Below are 9,288 nucleotides of genomic sequence, written 5' to 3'. Positions count from 1 at the left end.
ACAGGTGAACTCAGATCAAAACGGATTTTGCCAACCTTCCATTTTAAAGGTCAAGGTTGCCGCAGACTCCTATTGTGTTTTTGGTCTAAAGCCCCGACTCCATTTCCAGCATTCAGGAAATGCCCATGAACAAAAGGAAGAGAATTCTTCCCCGACTCTCCCTGGGACTTCGAATGCCTGCAGACAGACACCCGTATTACGACAGCAAAATGACTTCCCGTCATGTGTGCTATTCTTCTAGACCTGGAGGAAGGATGTTTAATTTATTAATTTATGAATCTGGGACAATTCTGGAAAAAAAAAAAAAGAAATCACACGTGAGATCGCCTTTCCTTCGAGCCCACACTGCTGCAGACTGCCGTGGTCAGGAGTGTTCAGTGTTTATGGACTCACTTTCTGGAATGACTGGGCTTCCTCTTTCCTGCTCTCACCTACCGGAACGTTAGTCACTCAGGAGTGTGCTCTTGGAGAGCTTTCAAGCTCAGTCTGAGAGCACACGCGCTCTCTTGTGAACCCAGAAAGGCATCGGCCAACTTCATCTCCTGTGCGTGTACAATCTGCCTGCTTTCTGTTCACACTGAACCCTGGCCACATAATGAGCATCCCACTCAGCCCTTGCCTTTGCGAAGCCCACAGTCAGTGAGTGAACAGCTGTAACGAGAGGAAGTTAGGTCTCCTGTTTTGGGGAGAGATGAAGTGTTTGTGTAAAAAGTTCCTAAAAATACCACTTTCATATGAATAGAGCTTAAGCGCATTCGAGGGTGGTTTTAAATTTTGGCCTAATTGTCCCATAGACGCTTTCTCTAAATTGTCATATAATGTGAGTTTAATTCTTATGATGTTTTAAATATTAATGGAAAATATCATGTAGTGTCGTGATACGTTGTGTGGTATTTTGTGATATGTTAAAATTGTTTGTAATGTAGGAGAAGGAGTTTTCTCCAGCCCCCTTGGAGTCCCGGTTAGGTGTGAAAATTAAACTGACAAAGACCGATGAACAGAAGGGCATCCATGTTCATTTGATATGTTTCATGTGATGTGGGAGCCTTCATTAGGAAATGAAGACTTGAAGAAATGGTTCATCTTGAACTTTTTTTTAAACGCCTACAGCACCTGGACTTCCTAGGTGGTCTCCCATCCAAGTACTAACCAGGCCCGACCCCGCTTAGCTTTCGAGATCAGATGGACCGGGCTTGTTCAGGGTGGCGTGGCCGCAGACAACTTGAATATTTTCATGTTAGGTTTAATGGAGACTGGACAGCCCTGGAAGCGCACGATAGGTGAGAGTGTAAAGTGAGTGTGAGGGAGACAGCGGGGCCTGTCGGCTCTGACTCTTCCCAGCATCCCTCTCGCTCCGTGTAAGGACGGCGCTCCTCACTACACTCACTGGAGGGTCTGATGACCTGTTTTGGGGAAGAGCAGTGAGCGGAAGGTCAGAGTGACCCCCTACTTCTCTTGTTCTCTCAAACTCCTTTGGCTTAAAATGTTCAGCTTGCTAAGGTGCTGTATTTAGGGGTAGCATGTCCCGAACCTCATCATTCATATTTTAAAATATTACACGATTGCAGTATGCAAGATTTTGCGCCGTAGTATAAATATACAGTATACCATATTCCACACTGTGCATGCTATCTCTCTCTCTCTCTCTCTCTCACACACACACACACACACACACACACAAAGAGAAACAGACTCTGTGTTTCTTGAACTCCAGTAAGATGGAAGCTAATGGAATGTTAATGCTCAGAGGGTCCTCAGAAATGATCAATAATGAGCCCCTATTTTTCAAATGACTTAACGGGGACCCAGCGGACTCAGAAGGGTGGTCCAGTGGCGGACAGCTGGTTAATGGCAGAGCCGTTCCAGGGAATGAAGCCTGGCCCTGCTGGGTCCTGGCCCAGCCAGCTCTCAGCCCCTGCTTTTCAGCAGCCACGCTTTTTCTCTGCGGAATTGAGATGCTCAGGGAAATGCCTTCGACACCTTCAGATTGCACAAAATAAGCACGTGCAACTGAACCACTTAGGTTCCTAATATTTGACATTTTACACCCCATACTGAGGGGTATCTTTGACCCATCAGTGCTACATCTGAACCTGAAAGAAAAATGTTTACGTTTGTTATTAGACATATATATGCCTGTCTCCCTTCCCTGCCCTTGGAGACATATGCCTCCATTGTCAGCTCCGTTTCCTGTGTTTAACCCATGCTCTGTCTCCTCTGATTGCCCCTAATGGAGCCTGACAGTTGTAGAGTTAATCTAAGCTCTGGTCTCCAGGTTTCACCTCAGGAAACAATCGGTCCCCAGAGTGTTTGGGCTTCTTGCAAGGCTATATTCCCCCCGGGGCCCTTCCTGGCCCAGCTGGGGAGCCTTTCCATTGTCTGCCAAATGGACACCAATTAAGTCAACTGTTCCCCAATTAGAATTTTGCAGAATTCCTCTTGTTCTCTTGTACCACTGCTGGAGAGCAAGGGTCTGTTTGAGGAATTAGTTACCCACGGAGGAAAATAAATAAATAAATGGCGGCCCTTTCCTGTAACCCGATCGCCCTGGGTTTTTGCCGTCAGCCATTCACACAGCATGATCCGGGGCTGTATGGCAACTGCGTGGTGGCTCTGAGCTTTATCATCTGCATAATCCTTCCACCGGGCTGTTCTCAGGGCAAGGCCCAAAGCTAAGGGCCCCTGTTTGCCCCGAGGGGCACTCAAGTAGCTGGGAAGAGGCGGGAAAACGCCTCTTTGTACCAAAAAAAACGTAGGTTTGCTTTGAAGAGTTGAAAGCCTGGTGTTTTGCTTTCTGGAGGAAATGCCCCTCCGTTTGGACGACTGACTTGAAGGCAGATGTGTTCTTGTGATGAAGGATTTTGCAGAGCGCGGCATTTCCAGGCAACGTTTAAGATGTCAATCAGTGGCGTTTGAAATCACTCAGCCTGTCACAGCTGGGTGACACGGGGGCTGAGTCGGGGAGTCTTTAGAGAATGGGGACGCTGTTGACATCAGAGTGCGCTTGTTTGTGAAACACAGTCAATCACAAATAATATCTTCTTCAAAGAATCCTATTTATTGTCATATATTTTTAAGCATTTATTCGGCGTGTTTATTTGGTACGCGCACAAAGAACAAAGAAAGGCATGTGGCTTTGAGCCACACTTTCCAGATGATACGGTGCACACACATACACACACAGGGCCACCTGGGATCGAATTAAAATGCAGATTCTGATTCAGGAGACTTGGGACGGGGCCTAAGAGGCTGTTTGCCGCTTAAGTTCCCAGGTGAGGCTGAGGCTTGTATCCCTTACCACAGTCTGAGTAACAAGAGTTTAGATTGATAGGTACATTGATAGGCAATAAATTGATAGGTAATTAAGTCGATAGGCAAAAGATACATCATTCTTATTGGATTGGGTCCACACGGACAAAATAAAGATTTGAATGATGTGTTCAGCTATTTCTGACAAAACACCTTGTCGATCTGTGGGTGATTTTCTTTCTAGCAGTACGAAATCATCAATCTGCTCATTCATTCATTCGTTCATTCATTCAACACTATTTACAAAGTGTCATGTGTGTAGCATTCAGCTACTTGCTAAGATACAAAAGAAACAGACTGGAAAGGTTTCTGACCTCTAGACAAAACATAAGGAAACAGAAAGTTCAGTATCTACAGATGTATCAGTTGCCACATGAGCAACAATCCTTAAATGATAGTTGTTTGAAACAGCAACAGGGTAGTGGGGTTTAGTAGATGGCGTCTCATGTCTCCTCAGAGTGCGAAGGCCGACTCTGCCTGGCCTTGTTCCCTTCAGACTCAGAATGGGCAGCGCCACCATTCACGAGCTAACACCGGCCACAGGCCAGACTCCATCTGGTGATGGAGGAGACCACACAAGGCCAGGAAGGCAGGAAGCAGCCATCATTGGGGGCATCATTTGAGACTGGCAGCCACAATATAAAATGGCCGAAACGAAGAAAACAAAATTAAGGACTGTAGCGATTCAGAGAAGAATCTGCACAAGCTATATTTTTAGGGAGAAGCCTTCAGCTATGAGATAGGGCAAAGGAGTCATTTACGGCAGTTATATACTTATTTCTTTCATTATTACAGTTAAGTAAATGTTTATTAAAATAAATTAGAAAATAATGAAAAGTACAAAATGTCATGCATAAAAAATTAATAAATGGATAACCATTTTAAATGGCTCTTTATCTTGATAAAAGCTACATAACATCAAAGAGTAAGATCTGAAACAAAAAAGCTAAAGGCCATACAGAAAATTATATGTTATGGGAAAAAGGGCCCTCTTAAAAGCATAAGATGACAATATATCAATGATCTAGGTAGGTTTTAAATAATGTGCTTCACGCTTACGGCAGGCTGAGAAAGGAATTCCTTAGCTTGTCACAAATCACCCACAATCCCACCAGGCTTCACTCAACAGTCAGATGCAATAATGTGAAAATTCATACCTCAATGTACTTTTCAACCGTATGCCACAGCCCAGAAGAAAATACCAACTATTAGCAGAAAGAGGCTGACTCAATTTTCTCGGAGTTACGTTTGTTTGGAAAGTGATCAATAAACCTTGTATAAAAGGAAAATTGACATCTACATTTTAAAAAGAGAATGACTGCCTGAGAAGCCATTTCTGTCTCTCTCTGTTTAAACCCGAATAAGAAGCAAAAATACAAGAGAATGTCTTGTACGCCTGCGTCTGCAACAGTCAAGCACTGATCATTCATCGAGCTTCCGGTGTTAGAGACAATGACTTCACCCTGCGAGATGCCCATAGCTGTTCATTTTCTCCTTTATGTTCAATGCATGTCTTTGCTTTCTCTTTCCTTCGTTGGCCCTTCTGTCGCTAGCCTCCTAAATGCTATATTCTGGGCAGTTTTCCAGGCCTGATGTCCCTTGCTATTCTTTACTCCGGTTGTTGTCCTAAGAAAGTAATAGTGTAGCATTATTAAAATATCATTATCTTCTATGGGGAAAAGTCATAAGATGCTTTTATTTAATTATCCTCTAATGAGGCCACCTGGAAAGGTGCCCGCAGACCTGTTTCAGATGATGGGAAAACATCCAAATCTTGGTAAGACCCAGCCTCACACTTTTGGGGCGTGTTGAGACTATCCTGTCATTTTTCACCGGAGACTCCTGCTGTCCTAACTGACATCATCAGCAGAAATCAGCCAGAGGGATACAAGAGGGACATTTCTCGCCTGTTCCAAAGCAGGCCAGCCTGAAACATTTACAAGAAAGTTTGTTTTTAGGAAATTTCCAGTCCAATTATGCTCTCCCTAGAGACGTGAATAGTTCAGATAGCATCCAGATAAGCATCCACAATTTTGGGAACTTCATAAAAAAACAAAACTAGCAACTTTTTGAGGCTTGGCCCTCCCCGGCTAAAATAGTTCTTTCGGGAGAGGCAGCCTTGTCTGGTGGTCTCAGGACAGGGGTTCCAACAGGGAGAGTCTGCGTGTTTTGATTCCAGCTTCCTTTCTCACTTGATGGGTGGCCCGAGGAATAAAATAAAAGGCAACCTCTGGATTTGAGACAGAGGGATGAGTAACGATCAAGCCCACGTTATTTTTGTACTGATTAATCTGTCTGATGGATGCGGCTAAAAGGGTCATTACTTTCGAGCCTGAAGAGTCCACCTGGGATTCAAGGGCAAGTCATCTGAAGTGTGCTCACACCCTCCCGCACGCACTCCTGCTGGCCTCTCACCTGTACGGTCGCCTAAGATTCCGAGAACAGTGGAGGCTCTTTGTGGCCTCTGCTCAGTTGCATTTTTACTTTGGGAGGGCTGATGTAATTCGCTGATCTACATCAGTTTTAGAGAGCATCACACTGAAGCCATGGCACGTGTGTCATGGAGAGTTATGACAAGGAGAGTTATGACAAGGAGAGTTATGACAAGGTAGAGGATCGTACTTTTGATTGGGAAAAAAACCTACAAGGAAGATCTACTTCAGAGAGATACTATGGAGATGTAATACAATCTAAGGGCCAAACAGGTACTGAGTTCTTCCTCTACTTCCTTTCCTATGTAACCTCCAGTGCCCAGCTCACTCCACGGGTACGCGTATAACTTTTGATAATTGAGGCTGCAGGTGATCAAAATCCAAATCAAGCTGGTTTAAACAGTAAGTGGAATTTATCGCCTAGTGCCACTGGAAAGTCCCAGGTATGGAGAGGAGAGGTCTGATCACAGGCTCACCTCCATTTCTGGGTGACTCTCTGCACCCTGCCTCCTCTGCCTGGTGGCTGGGCCCATAAACCCTTGACTTGGCTAACGGTGAAAAAAATGGCTGCAGAATATACATCCAGGCACAGCACTATCCAGAAAAAGAGATGAATCCTTGCCTACTCTCATGCAATGTCATAGGCGTCACTGTGACTGGATCAATATTCCATCCCTGAATCCATCATGGTGGCATGATGGTCAAGATTAGGCTGATTGTCTTGGGCTAATTAAGACTTAAATGGGGTTGAACTATGAGTCAATTTTACCCACCTGACAGCTGCTACCAAGTAGAGAAAAAGCGCCGTGGATGCTGGGGAACCAACCGTGTCCTTCACGATAGGGACGATGGTCCCCTCCTAAATGTTAATAACTCTGTGTGTGCGGTTAAGTGATTGATCCAAAACCACACGGTTAGCCTGTGTTAAAGCCAAGAGCTCTCGCCCAGTAGCTGATTGCCAATATTACTTCTGGCATTGGAGCATTTTATCATATCACATCAGATTTTCCACATAATTAGACTTCAACTGTGCTGGTAAGACTTTCCAATGATGAGATATAGGCAGGGTTATTTAAAAAAAAAAAAATCACTAAAAACAAAAAGAAGCAGTTTGAAGAAAAGAAAAGGGCTTTGAATTTAGATAGACATAGGATTCACGCTCAAGATCTCTCGCTGGCTGTCTATGAGCCTCATTTCGATCACCTGTAAGTTTAGTGTCCTCCCCACTAGGGACCAGGGATTCAATGAGGACATCTGTGTAGGCGCCTAGCTTAGTGTAGCACATGGCGAGTGCTCATCAAGTGTCTGTTCCCCACCCCTAGTCTTCCCCTGCCATTCTTTAATAATAGGTAACACGTATGGAGATGTTAAATTCTTCGCATAAGTCAGTATCTCCAGAGAAAAATCAGTTCCGGTGTTTCCTATAGCAAGGCTCGCATCGATAACCAGAAACTGGAAAGCTTTATCAGGAATTCTACACTGGGCAGCAACTTCAGTGGTGAGAGGAAGTGAGAGCAGTTCTCAGAGCAGGCTCACCTTTCAGTGGGTACAAGCTATGGGAATCTTCCATGCAGTGGAGAAACCAAGGGAGCTGGAGGATAAACTTTCTATCCAGGTGTCTGAAGAAGGACACGCAGGAAAAATAAAACCGGAAGCCTTGTCCCAAGAAAATGCTGAAACTCAGGCTACACCCTCATGAGGTCTCAAAAATGGACGGGCCAAGTCCTGGCTAAATCAGCCACTCCGTTGGCCTGGGATTCCCCCTTTATCTGTTATTTACAGAATTCATTGCCATACCAATCAAAGGATGGTTTGGTGATGAAATTTGCATGAAAACGGCACATAATCCTCGCTGCCCTCCAACAATACCCTCTGGTGGAGCCACTGCTGATAGAACAGCCATATTGTGCCAGCAGGAAGAAAGTCAGCTCGCGTTAATAAGCTCGAGTCTGTTTGCCGAGAGCCAGTCTGGACAGAGCAAGCGCCCTGGCAGACCCTCCGTCACCCTCCAGGACCGGGAGCACTGCTGTGCACGCGCACGCGCACGCACACATCACGGCTTGTGTCCCCCTTTACCTGAGGAGGGCATGAAGGAAATGAATCTGAAGTCCAGTTTAACGCCCCCGCCCCGCCCCCTGCGCGACAGGTTCAAAAGCTAAATTCCACTTCTCTACCTTAGCCAGGCTTTGTAGCATCTCCAGCATAATGTGAACTTTGCTTGTGAAGTAAAGACAAACACGGGCTTGACAGAAATGGCATAAATAATCAATCCTTCATATATTTATATAGAAGCCAGGTGCAGTTCACGGATGATTGCTTCGTACTTTATTTCTTTGCTTTTCCAAGAAATTGTGATAGATATGGTGGGAATGTCCCTCAAATATATCTTGAAAAATAATCAACCCAATTCAGGTCTGGTTAATGTGAAGGGAAAGCAGAATGGAAATCTAAGGAGAATCTTCAGAGAACATAACAATTGTCTTTTTATAATTTACATTTGATCAGTTTCCCAAATGTCATAACATGTGTGTATCACATTACGGTTTCGTGACAGAAAGACTCGTGCCAGGAATTGGACACATTTTATGGGATGAAGCTCTTGGTGAGGTTTCCAGTCTCAGTGTGCAATCCCCAGACACCAAACTTTCTTGGGACTCATTCAAAACTTCTCGGCAACGCTTGAGAAATAGCAAGTCCCACAGAGAACGGTGACCTTTCCACGTTTGTAGGACATACATTTTCACAGCAACATGCTATTCCACTTATTGATTCTGTCTTCCACAGATGGCTTCATTATGTGTATTTAATTTTAGTGCTTAAGTTAACACACACTAACGGTGTGTAAGACATACTCAAGGCTCCTTCAACAAAAAGCAGAGACTGTGTAATGGTGTTGGAGAGCCTGCTGGGAGCAAATCTATTCGAAACGGTCGAGGGAAAAAAATCCCTTCAAAGGCCCTGAGTGTGTGCGTCTCCTTATTTGTGAGGAGGTGGAGAGTTTGTAGGGGGAAGAGGATACTAATCAATGAGGCTATAATTTACAGCAGCAGCTCTAGTGATCCTATTTTTCGCACAATAATTGCCACATGTTGACTGCGCAGATGTCCAAACACATGGGAGCACTTCCCTTTCCATAAGACAAATGAAGATTTTCACTTTGTTTGGTAAACGTGTCAAGACTTATCACTTAGTCATGTGCCAGATATTAGGGTGTTTATCAAATTTGCCTTTCTGCTCTCTGGTTATGCAGTTCTATGATTTCAACAACATGGCAGTGATGAAACCAGCGTTTCCTGCATTCAAACTGTGGGCGGCACATCGGTGGTAAAAAAACAACAACAACAAAAAAAAAACCAAGAGAATAAGAAATTCTGTCAATGTACCTGCCAGCCAAATGACATTCCCATACTCCTGTCCTTGTGTCCCGTGACAGTAACCAGGTAGAATAACCTTGTCCAATAATCTTTGACTGAAAGAGGCCCTGGCAATTCGATCTCCGAGCTTTTCATTATAGATCAAGCCACAACGTGACTTCCAAATGCGACAG

General features: G+C 44.5%; 1 pseudogene; it reads right to left on the bottom strand.

Annotated features, from left to right (window-relative positions):
* Positions 1-1,101: 1,101 nt before the first annotated feature.
* On the bottom strand, positions 1,102-1,219 carry LOC112472809 (annotated as a pseudogene).
* Positions 1,220-9,288: the final 8,069 nt, after the last annotated feature.

The sequence above is a fragment of the Pteropus alecto genome, unplaced genomic scaffold (genome assembly GCF_000325575.1).
Source record: "Pteropus alecto unplaced genomic scaffold, ASM32557v1 scaffold59, whole genome shotgun sequence".
In the NCBI taxonomy this organism is placed as follows: Eukaryota; Metazoa; Chordata; class Mammalia; order Chiroptera; family Pteropodidae; genus Pteropus; species Pteropus alecto.
Note: the sequence above shows the minus strand (reverse complement) of the source record. Positions and strands in the feature narration are given on the sequence as shown.